A 27,109-nucleotide genomic window follows, 5' to 3' on the forward strand; every position below is an offset into this window, starting at 1 on the left:
ACCGAGCACGGAGTAGAGTTGAAGCATAACTATGAGTCGGCCTAGTTGGACCACATTCATTTACTTAAATTTTTGTGCGCAAACAAACAGGGACGAAGAAAAGGAGACACAACGACGAGTTAGAAAGCACACAAGTGTTGTTAGAAAGCGCTCGTCCTTGTGTCTGCTTTTCTTCGTCCCTGATTGTTTGCGCTCAAAAATTTAAGAAAACGAAGTAGTATATTTCGCACCCCCCTTTTCTTCTGCGATCGCAATAGAAATAAAAATGAAAAGCTTTGTTCCCGCCTGGGATCGAACCGGGGACCTTGTGCGTGTGAGGCGCACGTGATAACCACTACACCACGGGAACCGAGCACGGAGTAGAGTATTTCGCTCCCCCTTTTCTTCTGCGCGTATACGATCGCAATAGAAATAAAAATGAAACAGCTTTGTTCCCGCCCAAACCAGGGACCTTGCGCGTGTGAGGCGCACGTGATAACCACTACACCACGGGAACTTTTTTTTTCTTTATTGCCGTCTTCGACGTACAAAATCAAGGGTTACAAATGATAAAACGTGTCAGCCACACTTTGGCTAGCACAGTACTAAAATCTTTTCAGTGACACCAGTTCATCGAGTACAGACATCCATTGTGGTGGATCAGGCAGTACTTTGTAAGCGTCTCTCACGTAAACAACACTCTCAATGAAGTGTTCTCGCACCGGTATTACAACCAAGTCTGCAGGTTCAAATTTGCATGCGAGTTTTCCACATAGCGCGGAGGCCCAGGACCATAATGAGGTCCTACGGTACTTCCTCTGAGGTATCTATTGGCAAAAAGCGTAGTTCATACGGGTCCAGGGGTAACTGTTTCTTCAGCGTTCTCTGCATAACGTCCCAGTGAAATGCACACAGTGCACACAGTGGTCACCACAAGAAGAAGCGTTTATTGATGACACGGGAACGCATATATGGCCGCGCTTGCGCACAGATGATGATGATATTTGGTGTTTTGTGGCGCAAGGGCCAAGTGTGGCCAAAGAGCGCCAAGACAATGAATGGTATGTTTGCCATGATCAGTGAGTTCCGATGACGGGATGCAATGTGGCTGTAAAGGGGCCTAAGAACAAATCGCGGTATAGAAGCGTAAAACATATATCGAATAGAATTATGGCAGTGACGTGTGGAATGATCTATGGGTAGTGAATGGATGAGAAATGGTCATGGTGCTTAGAGTATTAAGAGTATAAAAGTAGCACGACGCCTACCAGAAGCCTTTGTAGACAAAGACCAGGAGGCACGTGCTTTCTTTAATAAAATACCGCAGCAGCGGCCTCTCCAGAGAGACCGTGCTACAAGTCACCTGGATATATAACACGAAAGTTAGGTATATCCTTTAAAAACGCGATAACGGATTGGTATTTTAAAGAGGTTCATTGCCCAAAAACATACATGGATGCAATGGTAGATTCTGCCGTAACGATAATGAAAAATGTATTTTTCTCTGAGGCTCTAGTTCAGGGCATTGCAGGAGGACGTGAAGTACACTAAGTGGCTCGCCACATTCATCACAGACAGGCGGATGGCCACCGGACAATAAGTATGCGTGTGTACTGTATGTGTGTCCTATTCTGAGTCTGCAAAGTGTAACTTGTGTGCGGCGTGTCTTCGATTCTGGTGGCCAATGAGCGAGTTGAGGCTTTATAGTGTGTAATTTGTTGCTCGTTTCTCTGTCCCACAGACGTTGCCAGTAGGCCCTGACCTTTTTCTTGAGAAAGGGTTTTAGGTCCATTACAGGGACAGCTATGGGTGAAGTGGCAGCGTCTGTATGAGCAGATGTGGCTAGCTTGTCGGCCAACTCATTCCCCTCGATCTCGCGGTGCCCTGGCACCCAGCACAGCACAATTTGTTGCTTGGATGTATACGCGGTGCAAATTATGGAATAAAGAGCTATAATGACGGGGTTTCTGTGCCTACTGAGAGTTTTTAAACATTTCAACACGGATAAAGAGTCAGTAAAGATGATTGCCTTGGGTATGTCTAACCGTTTGATGTGTTTAACCGCCGCCAGGATGGCGTAGGCCTCCGCTGTAAAGATGGTTGTGTTTGGGTGTAGAACTCCGGCAGCCGAAAAGGATGGACCGACCGCCGCGTAAGACACGCCAGTGTGTGACTTTGAAGCGTCAGTAAAATATTCCGGACAAGAGTATTTGTGCTGCAATTCGAGGAAGTGCATACGGATATGTGCGACCGGCGCATGCTTTGTGACCTCAATGAAGGACAGATCACAGTCAATCAGCTGCCACTGCCATGGCGGCAGCTCTACAGGAGGGGGCATGACATCGTGCTCATGGAGCGACACATCCATTTCTTCGGCAAGACTTCTTACTCGCAGTGCGTAGGGCTTTCTCACGGAAGGGCGGTTCAGAAAGGTTTGGGCACTGGACAGATCATTTATACTTGTGTAGGCAGGGTGCGTATTGTTTGAGTTCACTTTTAGGAAATATACAAAGGATAAGTAAGTTCTCTGTAGATGTAGCGACCATTCATTTGATTCGGCATAAAGGCTTTCTACGGGGCTTGTTCTGAACGCACCCGTAGAGAGGCGGATACCCAGATGGTGGACAGGGTCTAACATCTTCAAGGCGCTCGGCGTCGCAGAGTGATATATGATGGAACCGTAGTCTATACGTGATCGAATGAGGCTCTTATATAGATTCAATAGACATCTTGTGTCACTACCCCACGTAGTGCGAGACAACACTTTCAAGATGCTCATTGTCTTCAGGCACTTGTTTCTTAAATACTTTAGATGTGGGATAAACGTTAACTTCGCGTCCAGAATTAGGCCTAGGAATTTGTGTTCAGTTTTTACAGGTAGACCCTCACCCTGTATCTCGATGTTGGGATCAGGGTGCAGAGCTCTCTTCCTGGAGAAGAGGACGCATGTGGACTTTTGTGGGTTAAGCCGAAAACCATTCTCGTCTGCCCACTTAGACAGTTTGTTCAGTCCAAGCTGAACCTGCCGCTCACAGATTGCAAGGTTACATGACGTGAAGCCTATCTGTACATCGTCGACATATACTGAATAAAATATGTTGCGTGGGATGTACAGACGCAGAGAGTTCATTTTTATGATAAAAAGGGTGCAACTAAGCACACCACCCTGTGGTACTCCAGTTTCCTGCACATATGGTCTTGATAGGGCATTACCCACACGAACACGGAATCTGCGGTTGGACAGATAACTTTCAATGATATTCAGCATATTGCCACGTATTCCAAAGTGTGCGAGGTCTCTCAGTATTCCGAACCGCCACGTGGTGTCGTATGCTTTTTCCATATCGAGGAAAACAGACAGGAAGAATTGCTTGTGGACAAAAGCTTCACGAATCTGAGTCTCTAGGCGTATCAGATGGTCAGTGGTGGATCGGCCGTCGCGGAATCCACACTGGTATGGGTCAAGCAGCTTGTTTGATTCTAGGAAATGTATCAGACGGCGGTTTATCATCTTCTCAAAGACTTTGCAGATGCAGCTTGTTAGAGCTATGGGCCGATAACTCGATACGGACGATGGATCCTTGCCCTGCTTCAGGATAGGGATTACTATGGCCTCTTTCCAGGCAGAGGGGATCTCGCCGGAGGTCCATATAGAGTTGTACAGGCAGAGAAGGGTTTTCTTTGTTTCAGAGGACAGGTTTTTCAACATTTCGTAGAGTATGCGGTCGGGGCCTGGGGTAGATTGTTTGCAACAGGTCAGTGATGCTTGCAGCTCTGCTAGGGAGAAAGGTAGGTTATATGGCTCGTTCCCAGCGCTCTTTCGGTCTAGTTTTTGTTTTTCTATTGCTGCTTTGTATTTTGTGAATGCTGGAGAATAGTGTGATGAACTGGACACATGTTCAAAATGTGCACCCAAATGGTTCGCTTGGTCCTCCAGGCTATCTCCCTGCGTATGTACCAGGGGAGGAGGATGTGTTTGTCGTCCTCTTACTCTATTGACCCTGTTCCAAACCTTAGCCTCATCCGTGTATGAATTGATGCTTGATAAGAATGTTTGCCAGCTGTCTCTCCTGGCTTGTCTGCGCGTTCTCCTACCTTGGGATTTGGTTTTCTTAAAATTGAAAAGGTTTTCAGCAGTAGGAGAATCGCGAAGCTGCCTCCATGCTTTGTTCTGCTGCCTACGCGCGTTCCGGCATTGTTCATTCCACCATGGAACACGGCGTTTGCTAGAAAGTCCACTTGTTTGGGGGATACATTTAGAAGCTGCATCAATTATGAAGTTAGAAAAATACTCGACGGCACCATCAATTTCGAGCGAAGACATGTCAGCCCACGAGATCGTACTGGTAAGTGTTTGGTATTTCTCCCAGTCCGCTGCATCGACCTTCCACCGGGGAGCATGTGGTGGAGATTCGTGTTGTCTTGTTGCTCTCAGCAGTATTGGGAAATGGTCGCTCCCGTAAGGGTTTTTTATAACTTCCCATTCAAGTTCGGGTAATATGGATGGAGAAGCTATGCTGAGATCTATAGAAGAAAAAGTTTTGTTTGCAAGACAATAATATGTAGGTTCTTTTTTGTTTAGCAGACATGCACCGGATGAGAAAAGAAAGCCTTCAATTAGACGGCCTCGAGCATCGATGCGAGAGTCGCCCCACAGTCCGCTGTGTGCATTGAGATCCCCAAGAACAAGATAAGGTTCTGGCAATTCGTCTATTAGGGACTGGAATTCATGTTTGTGTAAGTGGTAATGTGGGGGTATGTAAAGCGAGCAAATGGTGACGAGTTTGTTTAAGAGAACAAGTCGAGCTGCCACTGCTTCGAGGGGCGTTTGCAGCGGTAAACGCTGACACGCTATGCTTTTCTGAATTATAATGGCAACACCGCCTGAAGATGCAAGAGCATCATCGCGGTCTTTACGAAACGTAACATACTGTCGAAGAAAGTTAGCGTGTTCCGATTTTAAGTGAGTTTCCTGTACACACAGCACTTTTGGATTGTGTTCGTGGAGAAGTTCTTGCACATCATCGAGGTTCCTAAGAATGCCTCGGACGTTCCACTGTATGATTTGTATATCCATACTGAAAGTAAAATTGGTGCTGTGTGTACAAAAAAAGGAAGTTTTGCCTTAGATTACAGAACCTTTTCCAGGCCCTGTAACGCGGGATTTGTCCTTTCTGAAGCGGTCGAGGGAGCCTCGCCGCTCCTTAGGCGCTTGATGCGCCGTCGGGATGGGTGTAGTGTCCATTGCCTCATGTGAGGCGCTGGACACACGCTCTTGCGAGCGAGAAATTTCGCGAGAAAGTCTCGCCGCGAAGGACGAGACCTTTGTGCCCACCAGCCCGGAGGTCGATGGGGCAGCCTTTGGGCCTGAGCTGCGCCGGCTGTTGCCAGCGGCAGCAGGGGCCGGAGAGGATGAGGCAGCCTTGACTGCACCCACCGTGGGCGCTGCTGGCGGTCCTGCCGGTTCGCTACGCGAAGCGCAGGATGCCTCCTTGGACTGTTGTGGTGCCGGTAACCCTAGGGTAACCGGGCTTGTTTGCTGGTTGGGTGGGGTAGGCTTAGCTCCTTCCACCCCGGGGGCAGGGGCCACAAGCGACAGCTCGCTGTGTGCGGGCTGGGCAGGTGGCAGTGGCCGCTGCGACGCTGCCCCCCGACGCGCCGCATCAGCATAAGATGTGTTGTGGAAAAGTGAGCACCTCTTACGGGCTTCCTTGAAAGAAATATTTTCTTTGACTTTTAGGGTGATTATGTCCTTTTCTTTTTTCCAGTTTGGACAGGAACGTGAGTAGGATGCGTGGTCACCACTGCAGTTCACACAGTGAGGAGTGCCAGTACAGTTGTCGGAGGAGTGGCCCTGTACTCCACACCTTGCACAAGTTATTTGACCACGACAGCTCTGTGAGCCATGGCCAAATCTTTGGCATTGGAAGCACCGTCTAGGGTTAGGGACATATGGTCGAACAGTTAACCTAATGTATCCTGTTTCGATGGTTTCAGGCAGAACGCTAGATCCAAATGTGAGGACAAGATGTTTGGTGGGGATTTCTTTGTTGTCCCGTCTGATGATGATACGTTTTACATTGGTGACATTTTGATCTTTCCACCCTTCCAGGAGTTCTGCTTCTGATAATTCTAGGAGGTCTGCTTCTGATACGACTCCACGTGAGCTATTCATTGATCGGTGTGGTGATACAGTAATTGGTATGTTGCCGAAAGTCACAAGGTTGCCGAGTTTCTCGTACTGTTGTTTCTGAGGGACCTCAAGAAGAAGGTCTCCGCTAGCCATTTTGATGACTTTGTAACCTGAGCCTAAAGCTTCCGTCAAAGATTTCGCAACTATGAATGGAGAAATGGATCTGGCCGGTTTTGAAGCATTTTCACTGTGTACAACATGGTATTTCGGATAGATTTCTTTTGGTCGGTTGGAATACAGGCTAAGTTCATCGGTGCGTCCCCTCTTTAGAGGGTGACGATCAAGTAGGCGGGGAAATGCTGGTGTTCCCATAACGGTTTGTTTTATTTCGGCGGCAATGGCGGCCACCCACCACGGAGCCCAACTAGGGGACGCTGCAGTGCTTAACGCGTAAGGCTGCAGGCGCCAACCGTACATTGCCACTATAACCTAATATATTGTACCCAAGGGAGGGCACATACACAAGGTTAACCCAAGCCGCCTATGAAAATTAGGAATTGACAGAAGAGAAGAGATGATAGGATAGTTAAAGAAAGGAGACAGGAAAGCAAAAGGTTGGAGAGGGGGATAGGAAAAGGCGACCACCGATTTCCCCCGGGTGGGTCAGTCCGGGAGTGCCGTCTACGTGAAGCCGAGGCCAAAGGGGTGTGTTGCCTCTGCTGAGGGGCCTTAAAGGTCCAAACACTCAGCGTTGGCTCAACCCCCAGGATCCCCTTTTCCCCGGACACGGCTAAGCCGCGCACGGTTAGACGCGGGAGGGTCCAACCCTCGTGTGCTCGGGTACGTGGTGGCGCAACTCACCAAACGCCTGCTTGCGCAGACGCCCCTGCGGGGGCGCTTGCGCACAGCGTTGCTCTGCTTATTCGCCCAGTGTTGCTGCCTTGGCTGGCCGTTGCAGCCACTGTGACACTTTCTTGATCATTACAAAAGATCGCGATATCACCTGCGTAACCAAGCACTTTGACTTCCGCGGTCATCAAGCGGAAACCACGAACTCGTTCATTCTGAAGCATTTTTTGACAAAGTCGTTCTAAATAGATAGCGAAGAGTAATGCTGACGCGGGACATCCTTGTTTGACACTTGATAAGACCGGAAAGCTTTTGCTGAGTTGCTTATTGACTACAATCCTCGTAGTGCATCCTGTGTACGCCATTCTTACCCCCTCCAAAACCACAGATCCCACTTTTACGTAGTCGAGAATGCACAGAAGTATCTCGTGAGTCACGCGGTCAAATGCCTTCTCGAGATCTATTTGTAGCATCGTTACCCTACTCTCAAAATCATCACAGCATTCCAAAATACTCCTTGCAATGTTAATATTCGTCGTTATAGATCTTCCTTTCGATGCCGCAGGTTTGATGGGGTCCTACTATTTCTTTAATAACAGTTTGAAGTCGCCTGGCTAAAACACCCACGAAAAGTTTGTAATCAACATTCGCTAAGGTTATCGGGCGATATGAGTTGTTTTCTGGGATCGTCAGTTTTCGGAATCAACACAATGTGCGACCTCCTGAAGGATGCTGGTAATTCTTTCTTTTCGTAAGCCTCATGTAAAACAGCGCATAAGGCTTCTGCCACAGCGCTTTTATGTTTCTTATATAATGCTGCGCTTAGGCCATCTGGACCAGGTGTCCCCCTTTCCAGGTGTCAATTTTTCAATCGATGTTTCAATTTCTTTGACAGTGAGAGGTGCCTCTAAATTTCCTTTTAGATCGTCACCGAGTTGCTGCATAAGTGTTAAGAATTCATCCCTGAATGTGCCGCTGCCCTCTTTCATGCTTCCTAACAATTCGCGATAATGATCCACAAACGCATGTTCAATCATCAATTTATCGCTTGTGACGACGGTTTGATATTCTGTCGCCTTATTTCGTTTTTAGTTGCGTAGCTCCTTTCGTCTGCCAGTGCACGTTTCGTGGGCATCTCGCCACACCAAAGCTTCTCGGCGCGTGCGCGCACCACAGCTCCCTTATATCTCTCTGCGTCTATAGTCTCCAACTTTCGTTTAACGTCTTTAATTTCTTTACTACGCATGCCCGGTGGCACGAATTCTCGACAGAGTAAAAAATCTAACCGACACTGCAACTGTTTTCTTCTTTCCTTTGGCTATGTTTTATACAAGATGCCCTTTCAATCGCCCATCAATTTTTACCTTTTCTTAAAACACTCCCATGTATAAATTAAACTTCCGGTGCTACACTTGAGTAATTTGTCTAATTCAATGTTAACGTTCTCCACAAACGTGTCGTCATCAAGTAGCTTGTCGTTCAACTTCCATAGGTCCCAATTGAATCTCTGCTTTTCTTTTTTTATTGATGGTAAACATAACTAAGCTATGGTCGCTGAAAGAAACATGCATAACACTGTAGTCTCAGCACAAGGGAAGTAATGCTGTAGACACGTAGGCTCTGTCAAGCCTCGCCTGACTTACCATCCACACACATTACCATCCATGCTGGTAATGTGTGTACCGAGTACTCTGAGACAGCACACATCCTACGTCATCCAACTCTCGTACGTGAACTATTGCATTCAAAAACAAGGCACTACAATCGCGCACCGGCACTTTGCTTGCCCTATCTTCGGGAGTGCAAACACAGTTGAAATCTCCAAGAAAAATAATTGTCCTATCACACGAAAGGTGCACTTCAAGGTTTTCGAAAAACGTTTTGCGCTCTTGCTCTCTATTTGGTGCATAAACACAAACAACGCGCCAACTCACGCTAGAAAAAGAAAAATCGCACACAATTAATCGTCCTAAAGTATCATTATATAAACACTCTACAGCAATACCAATTGAATTCTTCAAAAGAAATAAGCAACCACCGGATGTACCATGAGAATGGCTGACACATACACTGTAGCGGTCGCGGAAAGGCGAAACCATGCGGTCTGTCTGCTCTTGGGACTCAACTTTCGTTTCCTGTACGGCGGCAATATCAACTTCATTCTCGAGAAACAAGCGGCGCAACTGATACTGCCGCCTCCTAGACCCCAGCCCTCGAATGTTAAGCGTTGCTACGCGTAAGGCTGTTTTCTAATTTATAGGGCATGATGTCGTTATGAGCAGGGCTACCATATGGTTTCTACCTCACGCAAATGCTCGCCAGAAAGCACGAAAATCGCACGACCTAAATCGGTGAATGTGGGTGTCTCAGCCATTCTCGTGTTTTTCATCGCGGCTCCCATGCAACACTGACATTTGCCTCTTACGCATTAATGTCCTTCCGAGAACAGTCTCACCTACCCAGGTGGTGTAGACTGCAGAGGCGGCTTGGCCTCTGCCCGTGGACTGGCCGGAATTGTCGGCCGCGGTTTGAAAGATGGACGCCTGTTCCCTGCTGCCTTCGTCGGTGGTGCCCCACCACCACCGCTATCGGGAGTACTTGTCTCGTCTCTACCTTCATCCCAAGGGCGCTTGCCGGCCAGGCCGCCGGCTGCGCTCTCGCTCTGGTCCATATTGTCCTGTCCGGCGGTAGCATCCGGTTCCTTGCCGGAAGGTTCAGACGATTCTGGCCTCTCTGAGGCTGTTGCAATCCCTGGTTGCGGCTCCAACGGCTGGTCAGCGGGCTGTAGCCCCGTTGTCGCGTTCGGCCCACTTACTTTGGCCAGGTCTGTCGTCGCTAGCGCTCCGTCGCCCGAACTTCCTGCGTCTTCAGCGTCACGCTCGTCCATAAGCAGCTCGGACGAGTCATCACCACCCACGGGCCCGGTGACGCTGGCATAGGAGAGCGTGCAGTCGTGCTCCTCATGGCCGAACCTCCGGCAGCCCCCGCGACGCGGCACACGGCAGTCACGACGAATGTGCCCCTTTCCTCGGCAGCGTAGACAAATGGGCGCTCTTCCCGGCACAACAACAAGGGCTTGCTCGCCGCTTACGTTCACTTGATGAGGCAGGGCATCAATTTTAAGGCCCACCTTCAACCTGAGGGTCACCAGACGGGTCGTCGAGCCTTTGTCGGTCACGCCGTGTACCCGCCAACGCTCTCTGCTGATTTCAGTCACTTGCCCGTACACTGCAAACGCACGTCGCAAATATTCGTCAAGTACATTGTGAAGCAGCCAATGTACCTTCATCCGCGCGTCTTGGATTGCCGGGTCGATGACGAGGCAGCGGCAGTTTTTGACCTTGATGTCTCCTAGGGCCAGGATCCTTTTCACTGCATCCATATTCTTGAACGTCACCCGCCCACACATGGCTCATACGATACGCCCCCAAGGCAACAACTCGGGGAGCAGCGTCAGGCGCGCCAGCGTGTCGCGAGTCTTCCACCCGATATGGCCGGGAACGGACGTCCGCATGTAAAAAAACAGTAATTCAAACCAACTCGTCCTGTCGGCAGTACAACTTCGTAATCGTTTTCAACGTCAAAAGACCTGTTACCCGCGGCCGAAACGTGCCGCTGTAGCCACCCCTAAAGGGCCTGCCATCCTGCGGTCGCTCAGCTCGGCTGCCGGAAGCAGAATCCACCACGGGAACCGAGCACGGAGTAGAGCATTTCGCTCCCCCTTTTCTTCTGCGCGTATACGATCGCAATAGAAATAAAAATGAAAAGCTTTGTTCCCGCCCTGGATCGACCGGGGACCTTGCGCGTGTGAGGCGCTCGTGATAACCACTACACCACGGGAACCGAGCACGGAGTAGAGTATTTCGCTCCCCCTTTTCTTCTGCGCGTATACAATCGCAATAGAAATAAAAATGAAAAAGCTTTGTTCCCGCCCGGATCGAACCGGGGACCTTGCGCGTGTGAGGCGCACGTGATAACCACTACACCACGGGAACCGAGCACGGAGTAGAGTATTTCGCTCCCCCTTTTCTTCTGCACGTATACGATCGCAATAGAATAAAGATTAAAAAGCTTTGTTCCCGCCCGGGATCGAACCAGGGACCTTGCGCGTGTGAGGCGCACGTGATAATCACTACACCACGGCAACCTTTTTTTTTTATTATTACCGGTAAGCAGCGCTACATAGGAATACCAACATAACTAACATATGCACAAACGCAGATGGACTTCTCATCTGTTAAGTATAAATAATAAGCACATGCAGCCTGTCATATTGTAACACGCTTTGTTCAGAATTCTTTAAGATTGGCCAGGGGTTCCATCCTGGCCATCCAAGGTGGAGGACACTCTTGTGTTGCAACTACATCAAGAAAACATCTTGTTTGTTCCCGGAAATACACACGGGCTGGTCTTCTATCGGGATCGCAATAGAAGCCTGCAATGCGGGAGCGCCATATACAGTAGAGGCCAGTCAGCATAATCTGATCAAAAGGTGTTCCGTCATCGTCATCTATCGGCAAAAATCTGATGCCATGTGGGTCAAGAGGAAATTCTTTCTTTATTGTGCGCTGTAAAACATCCCAGAAGTATACTCCTTCCCAGCAGTGTAAGAAAACATGGTCTATGGTTTCAGGTTGTTTGCAAATTATACATTGTGAGCCCCATGGCATGTAAAAGCCTCTTTCTTCTAGGAACATTGCAACAGAAAGTGTACATGTGTGTAGTTTGAAAAAGAAACGTTTCATACCTGGCGGTCCCTGCATTCGTTTGACGCGTTTAAAAACATTCTGGCCTGCGCCTCGACTGTATATGGCTCTGTACAGAGGCGGGGGAAAAAGGCTGTCCATTATATCATTGCGCAGCTTTTTCCTTGAGACCTTAAACAAATATTCTTTGGAATACCGTACAGCAAGGAAACGAACACTGAATACAATTTCCCTGTAGAAACCAAACACTGCCGCCGGCACACCTTGGGAGCATACAATCAACTCTGGCAACATGTGCGCGAGTCTAACTCTACAGACTGTTTGCAAAAAAGGAATCATCGTTATTCCGAAAGAAAATAAACGTCCAACTAGTTGCCTAACAAACAGGTGGGCCAGCCCTAATCCTCCATCTTTCACCCGTCTGAACAAATTGTTGCGACATCATCTCTCCCATCCGGAACCCCACACAAACACGGCAAAAACTCTGTGGAATTTCTGCACATTGGCCCTGTTACAGAAAATGAATTGCATGACATACCATAGCTTAGCGACGAAAAACAAGTTGCATACAGTAGCCCTGCCAAATACTGAAATGTATTTGGCTTTCCACGCCTCAGCCTTCTATTTAGCACTTTTAAGCTGGCCCTGCCAGTATTCGTCACTCTGTTTGTAAGCTTCGAGTGGTGCGCTAAGTACCTTACTGGCGTTGTTGACCACTTGACATTCGTAAATATAGCAGGAGCCTCAGGCCATTCTCCATGCCAAATACCGAGGCACTTGCTCCAGTTTACTCTACCACCAGTGATTTCACCGAAGTTTTTCACAACATTTATCGTCTGTAAAATGCTCTCCTTGTCTTTGCAACACACGGCTACGTCGTCAGCATAGGCCAGGCGTTTGACTTCTGACGCTTGCATCGTAAACCCATGAATACATTTGTTCTCCATGACTGCCAAACACAAACTCTCTAGATAAATAGAGAAGAAAAGTGGGCTGGCTGGGCAGCCTTGGCGCACGGAACGTTGAATGCTGATGGGGGCCCCCAATGTCTTGTTAATTATAAGCTTAGTAGTGCCGTTCCGGTACGCCATGGCTACCCCGTCAGTAATTATGGACCCGACATTTATATGCTTAAGAATAGCAATAAAATACTGTGAGCAACAAAGTCAAAAGCTTTCTCCAAATCAAGTTGAAGAATCGCAACTCGCGCCCTTAAGGCGTCACAACATTCCAAAATCGATATCATTATGTGTACGTTCGTGTTAATGCTTCGTCCTTTGATTCCGCATGTTTGGTGCCGACCTACTATGGTTTCTATTACTGTTTGTAACCTGTCTGCGATTATCTTCTTGAATATTTTCTAATCACTGTTGGTAAGTGATATTGGTCTGTACGACGTTACATATTTCAGTTTCGCAGGCTGGTCAGTCTTAGGGATAAGTACAGTGTGCGCTTGCCCGAAAGAATGTGGCAATGCGTTTACTCCATACGCTTCGTTAAACACGTCAGCGAGTAGAGGCGATAGATCTGATTTAAAGTGTTTATAAAAAGCGACACAAAGGCCATCCGGACCGGGTGATTTTCCGGCTTTTAAATCTTCAATTGCTTTTTCAAACTTCATGAGTTGATATCGGTGCCTCGAGCCTGTTCTTCGTCTCGTCGCTGAGTTGCGGCATACGCCTCAAAAACGCAGCTCTAAAGACGTCTACGTGAACAGTTCTCGATGAAAAAAGTTCTTCGAAGTGCTCGAAAAAAGCTTGTGCTATGTCCTCACCGTCGGTTATTTCATTCTTATCTACTTCAATTATGTCTATAGGATTGCGCCGCGCATGCGTTTTCTCCAGACCAAGCGCGCCTTTAGTTGGCGTCTCATCTGGTGTCAGTGCCTCTGCCCTTGCGCGTATAATCGCTCCTCGATATCGCTCTTCATCGCATAGCTCCAATTTCGCTTTGATGCTGCGTAAATCGTCTTTGTATCCGCCCGGCTGGCTGCACTCTAAGGCCGTTAATTTTTCCAAAACTGCCCTTAGATCTTTCTATTTAGCTCTTTCTTCGTACTTTATTTTACAGGAACGGTCGATGGCTGTTAACTTAATTCGTTGTTTAAAAATTTTCCATTTTTCAGTGATTTGCGCCACTTTGTTGTTTTTACTTCCTTCAAATGTTCCTGTACATTGCTTAGAAAATACTCGTCCTTTAACAATTTGGAATTCATTTTCCACATTTCCCACGTGAAAGTGTTGCCTTTTCCTTTGCGTCCAACGCATGTCTTGACCAAACAGAGGCATGACATCGTAGCTCCGACATAAGGGTATAACATCTAGTGTCACTTATATCCTGTCTAGACGAGCGTGACTATTCCCTTGTAAGTGCGTGTATTGAACCTGGCGTGTTCCGACTCGGCAATCAGCCACGTCGTCCAAGTCACACTCGGCTAATAATTCACTGAGGACATGACAGCTCTTATCACTTGTTCGCTTGCCTGTTGTATCTCGATCGCTGAGTACACAGTTAAATCTCCCATAATAATTACTTTTCTATACATGCGTATATGCCCCTTTAGCGAGGAAAAAAACTTCTTGCGACACCACGGGAACCGAGCACGGAGTAGAGTATTTCGCTCCCCCTTTCTTCTGCGCGTATACAATCGCAATAGAAATAAAATGAAAAAGCTTTGTTCCCGCCCGGGATCGAACCGGGGACCTTGCGCGTGTGAGGCGCACGTGATAACCACTACACCACGGGAACCGAGCACGGAGTAGAGTATTTCGCTCCCCCTTTTCTTCTGGGCGTATACGATCGCAATAGAAATTAAAATTAAAAACCTTTGTTGCCGCCCGGATCGAACCGGGGACCTTGCGCGTGGGAGGCGCACGTGATAGACCACTACACCAAGGGAACCGAGCACGGAGTAGAGTATTTCGCTCCCCCTTTTCTTCTGCGCGTATACGATCGCAATAGAAATAAAAATGAAAAAGCTTTGTTCCCGCCCGGGATCGAACTGGGGACCTTGCGCGTGTAAGGCGCACGTGATAACCACTACACCACGGGAACCGATTTTTTTTTATTGCCGGTCTTTGACAGTTTTACAGAGCACACACTAGAGAACAATAGCACGAAAATAACTACAAAACATATTGAAAAACAGAAAAGCCACCTGTCCTACATGGACTGGGGTTGTCTAACTAAAATTCTTTTAAAGCTGTCAAAGGTTCTAACCTCGACAGCCAATCGGGTACACAATCTTGTGTTTTCTTTATTGCACTAAAGCGAGACATACTCTCTCGAAAATAAATGTGTGCAGGCCTAGCGTCTGGGTCGCAATGGTACCCAGCCATCCTCGCCCGCCATAAACAGTGGAGGCCCTGGAGCTTATTAAATCGTATGGACTCCGTCCGCATTGTTTATCGCTAGGTACCTTATCCCATGCGGACTCCATGGAAATCCTTCTTCATTGTCCGTTTTAGGACGTCCCAGAAGTAGACACCTACCGAGCAATGCAAGAACACATGATCTATGGTTTCAGGTTGCTTGCAGATCAAGCAATATGAGCCCCATGGTACAGGAAGCCACGTTCTTCCATGAATGTTTTCACTGACAGTGTTCCTAAGTGTAGCCTAAAAAAGAATGTTTTTACCCCAGTAGGCACCTCCATTCTTTTCACCCGTTTAAGGACATCCTGTCCTGGTCCTCCACTGTATATCGCTCTGGACAATGGCACTGGAATATAATATCGCATACATCTCTATATAACGTCTTTCTTTTCACGCCAGATAAATAATCGAAAGAAAAACACACAGAAAGAAAGCGCACACTATCAACAACTTCTTTTAGATAGCCGCGAATCATTCCTGGCATACTGTTGGTACTAACAATGAGTGCCGGCAAAGCGGCTCTTAACCTGAGCTGTAATACCGTACGCAGAAATGGATCGCGCACATCCCGAAAAAACAAAAATCTATTGACAAGCTGTCATACAAAAAGATGGGCCAAGCCCAGCCCCCCTTCCTTCACCCGCCTGAACAGGTTTGTTCGGCTACATCTTTCCCAGTTGGAGTCCCAGATAAAAACGCATATCCACGGGGTGAATGATGATGAGGGTGGGCGAATCCGAGGGAATCTCTAAACCGTACTTCCGTGTAACCCCAGTTCGCCGCACTAAATCGAATGATTGACTTCCACCAATGACACGCGCCATTTACCATTCTTTTTATAACAGCGCCCTTCAATAATTGCAATCTCCCGCTTAAGGGGACGCTAACAAACGTTAGAAACTGCATACTCTAAGGGGAAGAGGCCACAGTCTTACCACCGTTTAACTGCCGGAACGTCACCGTTTGCCGACGCCATGCGTTTAAAACGGGGGTAAGGCAGAGGCCACAGCGTCCTTACCCAGCTTCTTGCACGGACCGTAACGCGCTAGCACAAACGCGTTAGAAACGCGCAGTCTTTCGTTAATGTTGGGTATTTATTGCCATCGTGGTGCGCCTGTCCATGTGCGCTTCGTGGCGTAGTGGTTAGCGCCACGCGTTTAGAAGCGAGGGCTCCCTGGTTCGATTCCGCTACGGCCGCAACTCTCGGAATTTTTTTCTCATAAAAGTAGACGTGGCTACCTACTACGACGACTACTACTACTACTACAGAGGAGGGACAGACCCACACCCTAAGGAGCTTCGCCCCTAAACGGCGAACACTCTGTGCAATCTTTGCACATTTACTCTTGAACAAACAACGTCTGCATGACGTACCACAACTTCGTAATGAAAAACAAATTACATACAGTTGCCCTTGCGAAAATGGACAGGTTGATGCCTTTCCACCTGTCTGCTTTTTCTCTTGTTTCTTTTATTTGGTTCGTCCAGTATTCCTCGCTCTGTTTGTAGCTATCCAAGGGAACACCGAGATACTTGGTAGGGGTTTTCACCCAGCTCACATTCGCAAAGTTGTCCGGGGCCGAGGACCACTCTCCGTGCCACAAACCGAGGGACTTACCCCAGTTCACTTTACTGCCCGTTACATCACAAAACTGTTTCACCACGCGTATTGTTTCCGTTACGCTTTCTCTGTTTGTACAACACACGGCGATGTCATCGGCATATGCTAGGAGCTTGACTTCTGTGGCTGCCAAGCTATAACCGCGTATTTGATCGTTCTCAGTTATCGCCAAACACATCGTTTCAATGTAAACTGCAAAGAAAAGAGGACTGAGGGGGCAGCCTTGACGCACAGAACGCATGACGTTAATGGGGGGGCCCCAATGATTTATTCACAATTGAGCGTGTTGTGCAGTTCTGATACGCCAACGCCACTCCCTCAGTGATGATGGCACCTACATTAACGTGATCCAGAATGGCAAACAAAATATCATGAGACACACAGTCAAACGCTTTCTCTAGGTCAAGCTGGAGCACTGCGACGCCATCGTAAGTGATGTCACAGCACTCGAGCACGCACCGCATCGTGTGAATATTCGAAAAAATTGACCTCCCCTTGATCCCACACGTTTGGTGGTCTGCGACGATTTCTTTGATGACGCTTTGAAGTCTGGCTGCCAAAACCTTCATGAAAATCTTATAGTCGACATTGGTTAAGGATATCGGCCTATAAGATGTCACGAGCCTAAGTTTCTCCGCTTTGTCACTCTTAGGTATCAAGATGGTATGCGCTTTACCAAAAGAAGGCGGCAAAGCTTTGTTCACATACGCGGCGTTAAACAGGTCTGTTAGCAGGGGCGACAGTTCTTTCTTGAAGGCTTTATAAAAAACACGCGCTCAGACCGTCAGGTCCGGGTGATTTGCCATTGTTCAAATCATTTATTGCTTTTACGACTTCGTGTTCTCTTATAGTCCCTTCTAGTCGGTCCTTCGTGTCGTCACTCAATTGCGGCATGCGACCGAGAAAGACCCTTTTGAACTCATCTACATTGGCTTCTTGATATGCAAACAGTGACTGGTAATACTCTAAAAACGCTCGGCCTATGCTCTTATTATCGTCGACGAGCGTGCCATTCCACGAGATCTTATCGACATGATTACGTCGACCATGAGCTTTTTCAAATCCTAGTGCCCTTTTGGTGGGCGTCTCTCCCGCTACTAATGCGTTTGCTCTTGCTCGCACAATCGCACCTTGATAGCGTTCTTTGTCCAACTGTTCGATTTTTTCTTTGATGGTTCGCATATCTTGCTTATACGCCCCTGGCTCTTCGCACTCCAGCGCTATCAGCTGATTAAGTATCTTTCGTAAGTCTCGTTCTTTCATTTCCCTATCAAACTTTAAGCAGCTCGACCTTTCTATTGCTTTCATTTTTACCTTTTGTTTGAACCATTCCCATTCTCTGCTATGGTTTCAGTACTTTCATCGCATACTTCCATAACGGCCTCATGTATTGCCTCTACAAATGGTTCGTCTTTTAGTAGTAAGGCATTCATATTCCATAGTTCCCAGTTAAAAGATGATTCCTTCTTCTTCATACCGATGTGACACTTCACCAAGCAGTGATCTGAGAACGACACAGGTGCGACAGAATAACTGTGGCACATTGTAATCATGTCTTGTGACATGTACTATCGTGAGCAATATGAGCTCGAACACGCGAGCGCGTGGAAAATAGCCTTGAACCCTACATCGGCCGATTTGCAGCGGCCGCTTTTGGAAACAAATTGGAAAGGGCGCCGCGCTTCCGCTGGCTGTTCACACTCCCGCCTCGATATCATTGCTGCAAAACGATAGCTTGTAGCATGTCACTGGCCGCTAGCGGTGATATCAATTCACATCAACGCGCTCAGCTACATCAAATGACCCATCAGGCTATGCAGCTGCTGAGATATCGGCTGTGACGCAGACTGCCATAATGCACAGGTCATGCTTGTATTAAATCTAGGCGGTGTTGGCTGAGCGTTCGGATACGCCTCTTTTATCATTTTTTTTGTACGCTAGCGAAGCGGGGGTGCCAACAGTTAGTGGAAGAGCCCCCCTCCTTTCCCATCCGGTTTCGGCAGCGCCATCCACGTATGACGCTATCTAGGTTTCGAGGCTATTTTCCACGCGCTCCCGTGTTCGAGCTCATATTGCTCACGATAGTACAAGTGGTCTAACCGCGCATGACTACTGCCTTGAAATCGTGTATACATCACCTCCCGCTCTCCCTCCAAACAGTCACATACATCGTCTAGTTCACTATCACTAATCAACTTAGAAAGTATGTGACTGCTTTTATCTCGAATGCCGGCACTATTGGATCGATCCCGAGCCCTCAAAACACAGTTGAAATCCCCCAACAAAATCATGCACTTATCACGGCTAATGTACTCAAAAAGATTCGAAAAAAGTAAAGCACGCTCTTCTACAACATTTGGCGCATATATGCATATAACTCGAAATTAAACTTCACAAAAAACAAAATCGCAAAATACAATCCTTCCGGATTGACATGAAAACACACTTTGTACTACAAGGTCTGGCAACTTCTTAACAAACAGGACGCATCCGGCGGACGTCCCTACCGCGTGGCTCACGAACGCATAATATCTAGTCGTGAAACGCCGCACCATGCTCCCAGTCTCCTCCTCCCCGTCTACCTTGGTCTCCTGGACAGCTAGAACGTCTATGTCGTGGTCAGTGACCAACCCTAGGACTTGACTTTGCCTACGGCTAGCCGCCAAGCCTCGCACGTTTAGTGTGGCAATACTGAGAGACGGGTCAGGTGCCATGCTGTACTAAAGAATGAAGTAGGCCCGGAGCATGGTGCTTACCTTTCACGACTAGCCCTCGGCTAGCCGTCTCCGGAACCTTCCGGCTTGCCGGCGTTGTTCGGGGGAGGCGCTTTGTCGCCAGGCGTTCTCTCCGGCGGGATGTTGGGCTTTGGCTTGAAGCCTAATCGCCTCCCAAGAGGCGTCTTTGTCGGCGGTCCCTCGTTGGAGCTCGTTGCACCCTCATCTCGGTCCTTTGTCTCGTCGTGGGTGCGTTTGACTGGAGCGGGAGTCGTAGTCCGGTCGTCGTCGTTGACGGCCTCGTCTTGTTGCATTGCCTTCGTGTCGTCGATGGGTGCATCTCCACTAACGCCCCCAGTCGCCTGATCTTCTGTAGTCGCGACTTGTGCCGACGCACTCGGCATCGCAGCAGCCTCAGCCACTTTGCCGTCTGCGTTCCCGGCCAACGAAGCACCGCTCGTCGCCAATGGCACCGCGTCTCCGGCTCCTTTGGCAGCGTCCTCCGCCTCCACCACGTCCATGACGTGCTCTGCCGCAACGTCAGTCGCAGCCGGGCCCATCACGGCGCCGTACGATTTCACGCAGTCCGCGTCCTCGTGGCCGAAACGTCTGCACCGTGAACAGCGGGGGACTTTACATTCCCGGCGGACGTGTCCCGTGCCCTGGCACCGCAAGCACTGCATGGGCCGGCCGGGAACAACAACCAAGGCCAACTCTCCGCCGACGCAGACCTGATGAGGAAGGTCCTCCACTTTGACGCCGCTCTTCAGCTTGAGCAGCACGGTCCTGGTGGTTGACGTCTTGTCCCCCATGCCTTGGACGCGCCACCTCTCCCGGCTTACCTCCTCCACCTTGCCGAAAGCCGCGAATGCAGTCCGGATGTCCTCGTCTGCCACGCCGTACAGTAGCCAGTGAAGCCTAAGCTTCACCTGCTGGTCCTGTGGGTCGACGATGACGCACCGTCGTCCCCTCACCTGCAGTTCCTTGTGGGCTATCAGCCGTTTCGTGGCGGTTGCATCCGTGAGGGTCACCGCCCAGACGTGGTTTATCTGGTACGCCCCTATGCACACCACCTCCGGTAGCAAGCCTGTCGGCAGCAGGGCGTCCCTAAAATCCTCGACCTTGTAAGGTCTCGCACGCACATCCCCGTGCAAAACATGGTGTTAATCGCCACTCGTCCTTTTGGCAATTGAGGCAAAATAAACGGGTATTCCTTATCGTCGTTAGTCCTGTTACCGCGGCCAAAAGTGACCGCTGTCGCTGCCCTTGAAGAGGCCATGATCCCGCGAACCGTCACGCTCGGTGGCCGGAAGCAGAATGACTGCGCCACTCTGCTTTACTGTTAATGCGTGTAAATTCGCTCACATTTGCTATAAACGATTGAAGCTTCTTAAACCGCGGAAAGGAGGCGTCGTGCATGAGAGCGATTCATGGCATACAATATTGCACGCGGACATGAAATAACGCGCTGGTGAGATATTTCTGTAAAATGTGAGAAAATAAAAATATATGTAGCAGAGCGTGGTTTCGATCCACGGACCTCTGGGTTATGGGCCCAGCACGCTTCCACTGCGCCACTCTGCTTTACTGTTAATGCGTGTAAATTCGCTCACATTTGTAATAAACGAATTGAAGCTTCTTAAAGCGCGGAAAGGAGGCGTCGTGCATGAGAGCGATTCATGGCATACAATATTGCACGCGGACATGAAATAACACGCTGGTGAGATACTTCTGTAAAATGTGAGAAAAATAAAAATATATGTAGCAGAGCGTGGTTTCGATCCACGGGCCTCTGGGTTATGGGCCCAGCACGCTTCCACTGCGCCACTCTGCTTTAGTGTTAATGCGTGTAAATTCGCTCACATTTGTTATAAACAATTGAAGCTTCTTAAAGCGTGGAAAGGAGGCGTCGTGCATGAGAGCGATTCATGGCATACAATATTGCACGCGGACATGAAATAACGCGCTGGTGAGATATTTCTCTAAAATGTGAGAAAAATGAAAATATATGTAGCAGAGCGTGGTTTCGATCCACGGACCTCTGGGTTATGGGCCCAGCACGCTTCCACTGCGCCACTCTGCTTTACTGTTAATGCGTGTAAATTCGCTCACATTTGTTATAAACGATTGAAGCTTCTTAAAGCGCGGAACGGAGGCGTCGTGCATGAGAGCGATTCATGGCATACAATATTGCACGCGGACATGAAATAACGCGCTGGTGAGATATTTCTGTAAAATGTGAGAAAAATAAAAATATATGTAGCAGAGCGTGGTTTCGATCCACGGACCTCTGGGTTATGGGCCCAGCACGCTTCCACTGCGCCACTCTGCTTTACTGCTAATGCGTGTAAATTCGCTCACATTTGTTATAAACGATTGAAGCTTCTTAAAGCGCGGAAAGGAGGCGTCGTGCATGAGAGCGATTCATGGCATACAATATTGCACGCGGACATGAAATAAGGCGCTGGTGAGATATTTCTGTAAAATGTGAGAAAAATAAAAATATATGTAGCAGAGCGTGGTTTCGATCCACGGACCTCTGGGTTATGGGCCCAGCACGCTTCCACTGCGCCACTCTGCTTTACTGCTAATGCGTGTAAATTCGCTCACATTTGTATAAACGATTGAAGCTTCTTAAAGCGCGGAAAGGAGGCGTCGTGCATGAGAGCGATTCATGGCATACAATATTGCACGCGGACATGAAATAACGCGCTGGTGAGATATTTCTGTAAAATGTGAGAAAAATAAAAGTATATGTAGCAGAGCGTGGTTTCGATCCACGGACCTCGTGGTTATGGGCCCAGCACGCTTCCACTGCGCCACTCTGCTTTTTTTTAGAACTTTTATTCAAACTGAAAGCAAGTACATAGATAAAAACCACTTTGGTCTGCTTGACCAGTGTGGTAGACTAAAATTTCTTCATTTTTGCCAAGTCATCAAGTACCGAAAGCCAATCTGGAGGCTCGGCTAAAGAGCTGTATACCTCGCGCATGTAGGTTACGTTCTCTATAAAGTTTTCCCTGGTTGACTTTATTTTGGGGTCTGCGTGCCTAACTGCCATTCTTGTGACCCAAAGGCTATGAAGGCCCAGTATCATAATCATGTCATAAGGAACGTTATTTTCAATCTGTACTGAAAGGTATCGAATTCCATATGGTGTTATCGGTAACTCTTTCTTCAGGGTTCGTTGCAACACATCCCAAAAAAATACTGGATCCCAACAATCAATAAACGTGTGCTCGATGGTTTCGGGTTTCTTACACAAGAGGCAGTTGGTCGTTCAAGGTACAAATATTCCTTTCTCATCTAGCCATGTTTTTACCGGGAGTGTGTTTGTATGTAATTTGAAAAAGAACGTTTTAACAGCTCCTCTAACAGTCATTCTTCTAACTCTCTTTAAAACATCCTGCCCTGGGCCTCCATTGTTTAGGGATCTGTATAATGGGACTGGTATCATCACATCAATTAAATCTTTATACAGCTTCTTTCTCGGTACAAAGCTTAGGTACTCGAAAGAGAAGCGTGTTTTAAGTATCCTAAATGTCGTCACTACTTCTCTGAGGTAACCTTTTACGCCACAATCAAATGTAGTCGCACTAGACACAACAAATTCAGGCAATACATTTTTCAAGCGCATTTGCATCATTTCTCTCAAAAACGGGTCTCTCTGGTCCCGCATGAACATAAAACGCGACACAATCTGCCGGATGAACAGATGCGAAAGGCCCAGGCCTCCGTCTTTCACTGAGCGTAATAGATTAGTTCGGCTAACTCTCTCCCAACTGGAGCCCCAATGAACACCGCAAATATTCGGTGCAGTTTTTGCACATGGACGCGTGACATTGATAAAAATTGCAGCACATACCACACTTTGGCAATCAAAAACATATTGCACGCACTGGCCCGAGCAAACATCGATAATTCACGGCCTTGCCATCCTCCAACTTTCTCCTTCACCCTGTTCAGGTCATCCCAGTAATCTGCTGTTTGGTTATAATGCTCAAGAGGAACGCCTAAATACGTAGACGGACTTCTTGCCCACGTAAGGCTCGCAAATTTTTCTGGTTTAACGTCCCATGTTCCGTACCTGAAACCGACACTTTTCTCCCAGTTTATCGCGCAGCCTGTCTGTTTACAAAAATCTTTGGTGACGCTAATGGCTTCTTCTATGCTTTTGCGGTCAGTGCAAAAAACACCTACGTCATCAGCGTAGGCAAGGATTTTCACGTGATGCGTCTGAAGCCTGAAACCATGTACCTTTTCGTTATTAATAAGACTAAGGCAGAAAGGTTCAAGGTAAAGAGCGAAGAGCAGTGATGACAACGCACATCCTTGTTTTATAGATGACCGGACGTCAATATTCTGGGTGAGGTTCTTGTTAACTATAATGCGCACAGTACAATCCTTATAAGCCATCTTTAAACCTTCTGATAACACTTTGCCAACATTGGCATGCTGAAACACAGAAAAAAGAACATCGTGTGTGACACGGTCAAAAGCCTTAGCGAGATCGAGTTGTAACATTGCAACTCGTCCTGATATAGCATCACAGCATTCGAGAACACTGCGGGCTACATGCACATTTGTACATATCGAACGCCCTTTTATTCCACATGTCTGGTGCGGTCCAACGAGAAGCATGATAACGCTTTGCAGACGTTTAGCCAAAATTTTTGTGTAGATTTTATAGTCAACATTTGTAAGAGTTATTGGGCGATAGGCCCCTACTGATAAAAGTTTCGCAGGATCATCCGTTTTAGGTATTAAAACCATATGAGCAGCGCGAAAGGAAGGCGGTAACAATTTTTCCTCATAAGCGTTTTGAATTACCTTATGCAAAATGGGGCTGATTTCCTCGATGAACATTTTGTAAAAAGCTGCGCCTATTCCATCTGGTCCGGGTGTTTTTCCTGGAGCCAATTCTTTAATGGCACTTCTCACTTCATCTATACTTATTGGCTGTTCTAATCGCGTCTTAACTTGTTCATCAAGCCTGGGTATTAAGTTAATAACCTCGGTTCTTAGCCCAGTTTTCCCGCCCTTGTTATTCGCAAATAATTCGCTGTAATGCTCAACAAATGCTTGCTCAATTTTACTCCTGTCTGATGTCACTTCGTTGCAATAGAGTATCTGTCGTATTTCATTTTGAGCCGCATATTTTCTTTCATCGGACATCGCTCGCTTGCTGGGCATTTCACCAAGCCACATCTTCTCAGCTCGCGCACTTATCACGGCGGCCCTATACTTTTCCGTTGCAATTACTTCCAGTTTGTTTTTTACTTCACGAATTGCTTTTATGTACATGCCGGGATTGCTGCTTTCCATGCACATAAGAAAATCGAGTTGGCACTGGAGTTCTTTTTCATTACGCTTTTGCATTTGGCTATTAATGCTTCCCCTTTCAATCGCAATCATCTTGACTGCGCTCTTAAAGTTTTCCCACTCAGCTGCCCAACCATGTGATACCGTGGATGCCATTTGTTCAATTCTTCTTGTTACACACTCCATAAATTTTTCGTCATGTAAAAGTTTCACATTGAATTTCCATAAAGCCCAATTAAAACGGCTTTTTCTCAAGTTGGTTCCTAGTGTAGCCATTACAAGGCTATGGTCGCTAAATGACACATGTTTCACTTCGTAGTGGTCACAATCTCTGGCAAGGTCGACTGTAACATATATCCTATCCAGCCTAGCACAGCTTCCGCGCTGATAATGGGTGTAGGTAGGGCGGCTTCCTCTTAACAATAAATATCCAAGATCCTCTAAATAATATTCCTGAAGCAGTGAAACAAGCAACCGTGAACTTTTATCTCGTACAGGGGTGTTTTTGGCTCGATCTTCAGCGAAACACACACAATTAAAGTCGCCAAACATAATTAAACATTTTTCGCATTTCAAAAATTTTTCTAACTCTTCAAACAACACAACGCGCTCATAATCGGTGTTTGGTGCGTATATACAGATAGCACGCCATTCCCTTGCACAATACGAAAAGTCAAGAACAAGCAATCGTCCCGCCTCCGACGCAACAACTTTTTCGCCTTCGATGCCTACGTCATTCCTTATGTAAATTGCACAACCGCCGGATGTGCCTACTGCGTGGCTAACACAAACATTAAAATGCCTTCGAAAAGTTTCCACCATGCGATCCGTCTGCTCCTCACTTTCAATCTTTGTTTCTTGCACGGCTACTATGTATAAGTTATTTTCCAGAAAAAGGCGGTTAAGTTGATTTTGTCGTTTCTTGGTCGCCAATCCTCGTACATTTACTGTGGCAACACGCAAGGCAAGACCGAGCCTTTCGTCTTTAAGTTGCGAAGAGCTGATGGATCGCGCGGTGTTTACCTCAGGGAGCAAGGGTGCATTAGAGCCTTCACTGAGTTGCGGCCGTGGTTGGTCGGGATGAACTCGCTGTCTGTTGCCTGCCTCGTCAACCGAAGTTCGGTGACTGGACGGGACAGCATCGTCCATGCGTTGTCGCTTTGGCGGTCCCATGTTGCTTACTTAGCAAGGGGTAGCGAGACCCCGCCTTTATTCCGGCGGTTTCTCCAGCGGGCGTCTACCAGAAAGAATGTTGGGTTTCGGCTTCAACGACGTTCGTCGCGTCAAAGCCGTTTTCATTGGCGGCCCCCCGTCATCTGCATCATCGAGATGGTCTGGTTCACCAACACTGTCACTGTGCATACGCTTTGTCGACGCCTCTACAACGCCATCCATCGTTTCCCACTGCACTGTCGACGTTTCATTTGGCGGTGTATCCTGAGGTTCACTTGACGGTTTCCTCTGCGGTAAACACTTTTCGGCCCTTTCGTTGTGCACGTCTTCACTATTTGGTCCTGTCGCATTTTCTTCCAGCTCTTTCTTTTCACTAGTTGACTCACGTTGATGTATCACTGCCGGGGGCGTTTCCACCACTTTTTGTTTCACCGTCACCGTCGCTGCTACTTCTTCAGCTTCAGCCTCGTCCATGATGTTGTCTGATACGTCAGCGTCCTTTCTGGGGCCCGTTATGTTCGCGTACGTGGGTACGCACTGGGTTTCGTCATGGCTGAACCGGCGGCACCGTGAACATCGGGGGATTCAGCAGTCGCGGCGGATGTGCCCTTTTCCTTGGCAGCGCAAGCAGAGTGGCGCCTTGCCTGGAATAACTACGAGGGCAGGCTCACCGGCGACACGCACTTGATAAGGGATGTCTTCAATTGTGACTCCGGCCTTTAGCCTGAGGTTCAGCACGCGCGTTGTCGTAGCCTTTTCCGAAATTCCGAGGACACGCCAGCGCTCCTTTGTCGCTTCCATCACCTCGCCGTATGGCTCGAAAGCCATACGAATGTCGTCGTTCGTTACATTAGGAAGGACCCAGTGGATTTTCACTCGGACATCTTGGTTATTCGGGTCTACTACCAGCCACTTTCTGCCTTTCACAGTAATATTCCCAGTCGTCAACAACTTCTTCATACTTTCATGACTCTTGAACGTAACAGCCCACACATGATTCATTTGAAATGCTCCTAAGGCATCAACCTCAGGCAGCAATTCCAAACGACCAAGGGCATCCCGGTAGTCTTTAACCCTGTACGGCCTTGCTCGTGGGTCACCGTGCAAAAAAAGCGTTTTCAAAACAATCCGACCTTTAGGCAGATGAGGCAGCAACACTTGGTAGTCCTGGTTGTCTTCCATGTCGTCCCTGTTTCCGCGGCTAAGCTGGGCCGCTAGAACCGCCCCGTTGGAGCACA

The 27,109-nt window shown here is 47.9% G+C and overlaps 10 non-coding genes across 10 annotated transcripts; all 10 read right to left on the minus strand.

Annotated features, from left to right (window-relative positions):
• Window positions 1-276: 276 nt before the first annotated feature.
• Trnav-cac (transfer RNA valine (anticodon CAC)) lies at window positions 277-349 on the minus strand. The gene has a single exon. It is a non-coding gene; the product is annotated as a tRNA-Val (tRNA).
• Window positions 350-10,884: 10,535 nt separating this feature from the next.
• Window positions 10,885-10,956, minus strand: Trnav-cac (transfer RNA valine (anticodon CAC)). The gene has a single exon. It is a non-coding gene; the product is annotated as a tRNA-Val (tRNA).
• A 79-nt stretch (window positions 10,957-11,035) lies between these two features.
• Window positions 11,036-11,108, minus strand: Trnav-cac (transfer RNA valine (anticodon CAC)). Its single transcript has one exon. It is a non-coding gene; the product is annotated as a tRNA-Val (tRNA).
• Window positions 11,109-14,342: 3,234 nt separating this feature from the next.
• On the minus strand, window positions 14,343-14,415 carry Trnav-cac (transfer RNA valine (anticodon CAC)). The gene has a single exon. It is a non-coding gene; the product is annotated as a tRNA-Val (tRNA).
• Window positions 14,416-14,648: 233 nt separating this feature from the next.
• On the minus strand, window positions 14,649-14,721 carry Trnav-uac (transfer RNA valine (anticodon UAC)). Its single transcript has one exon. It is a non-coding gene; the product is annotated as a tRNA-Val (tRNA).
• A 6,167-nt stretch (window positions 14,722-20,888) lies between these two features.
• On the minus strand, window positions 20,889-20,960 carry Trnam-cau (transfer RNA methionine (anticodon CAU)). Its single transcript has one exon. It is a non-coding gene; the product is annotated as a tRNA-Met (tRNA).
• Window positions 20,961-21,138: 178 nt separating this feature from the next.
• Window positions 21,139-21,210, minus strand: Trnam-cau (transfer RNA methionine (anticodon CAU)). The gene has a single exon. It is a non-coding gene; the product is annotated as a tRNA-Met (tRNA).
• A 177-nt stretch (window positions 21,211-21,387) lies between these two features.
• Window positions 21,388-21,459, minus strand: Trnam-cau (transfer RNA methionine (anticodon CAU)). Its single transcript has one exon. It is a non-coding gene; the product is annotated as a tRNA-Met (tRNA).
• Window positions 21,460-21,636: 177 nt separating this feature from the next.
• On the minus strand, window positions 21,637-21,708 carry Trnam-cau (transfer RNA methionine (anticodon CAU)). Its single transcript has one exon. It is a non-coding gene; the product is annotated as a tRNA-Met (tRNA).
• A 177-nt stretch (window positions 21,709-21,885) lies between these two features.
• Window positions 21,886-21,957, minus strand: Trnam-cau (transfer RNA methionine (anticodon CAU)). Its single transcript has one exon. It is a non-coding gene; the product is annotated as a tRNA-Met (tRNA).
• Between the last annotated feature and the right edge of the window lie 5,152 nt (window positions 21,958-27,109).

This window comes from Dermacentor silvarum, chromosome 3 (assembly GCF_013339745.2).
Source record: "Dermacentor silvarum isolate Dsil-2018 chromosome 3, BIME_Dsil_1.4, whole genome shotgun sequence".
Lineage (NCBI taxonomy): Eukaryota > Metazoa > Arthropoda > Arachnida > Ixodida > Ixodidae > Dermacentor > Dermacentor silvarum.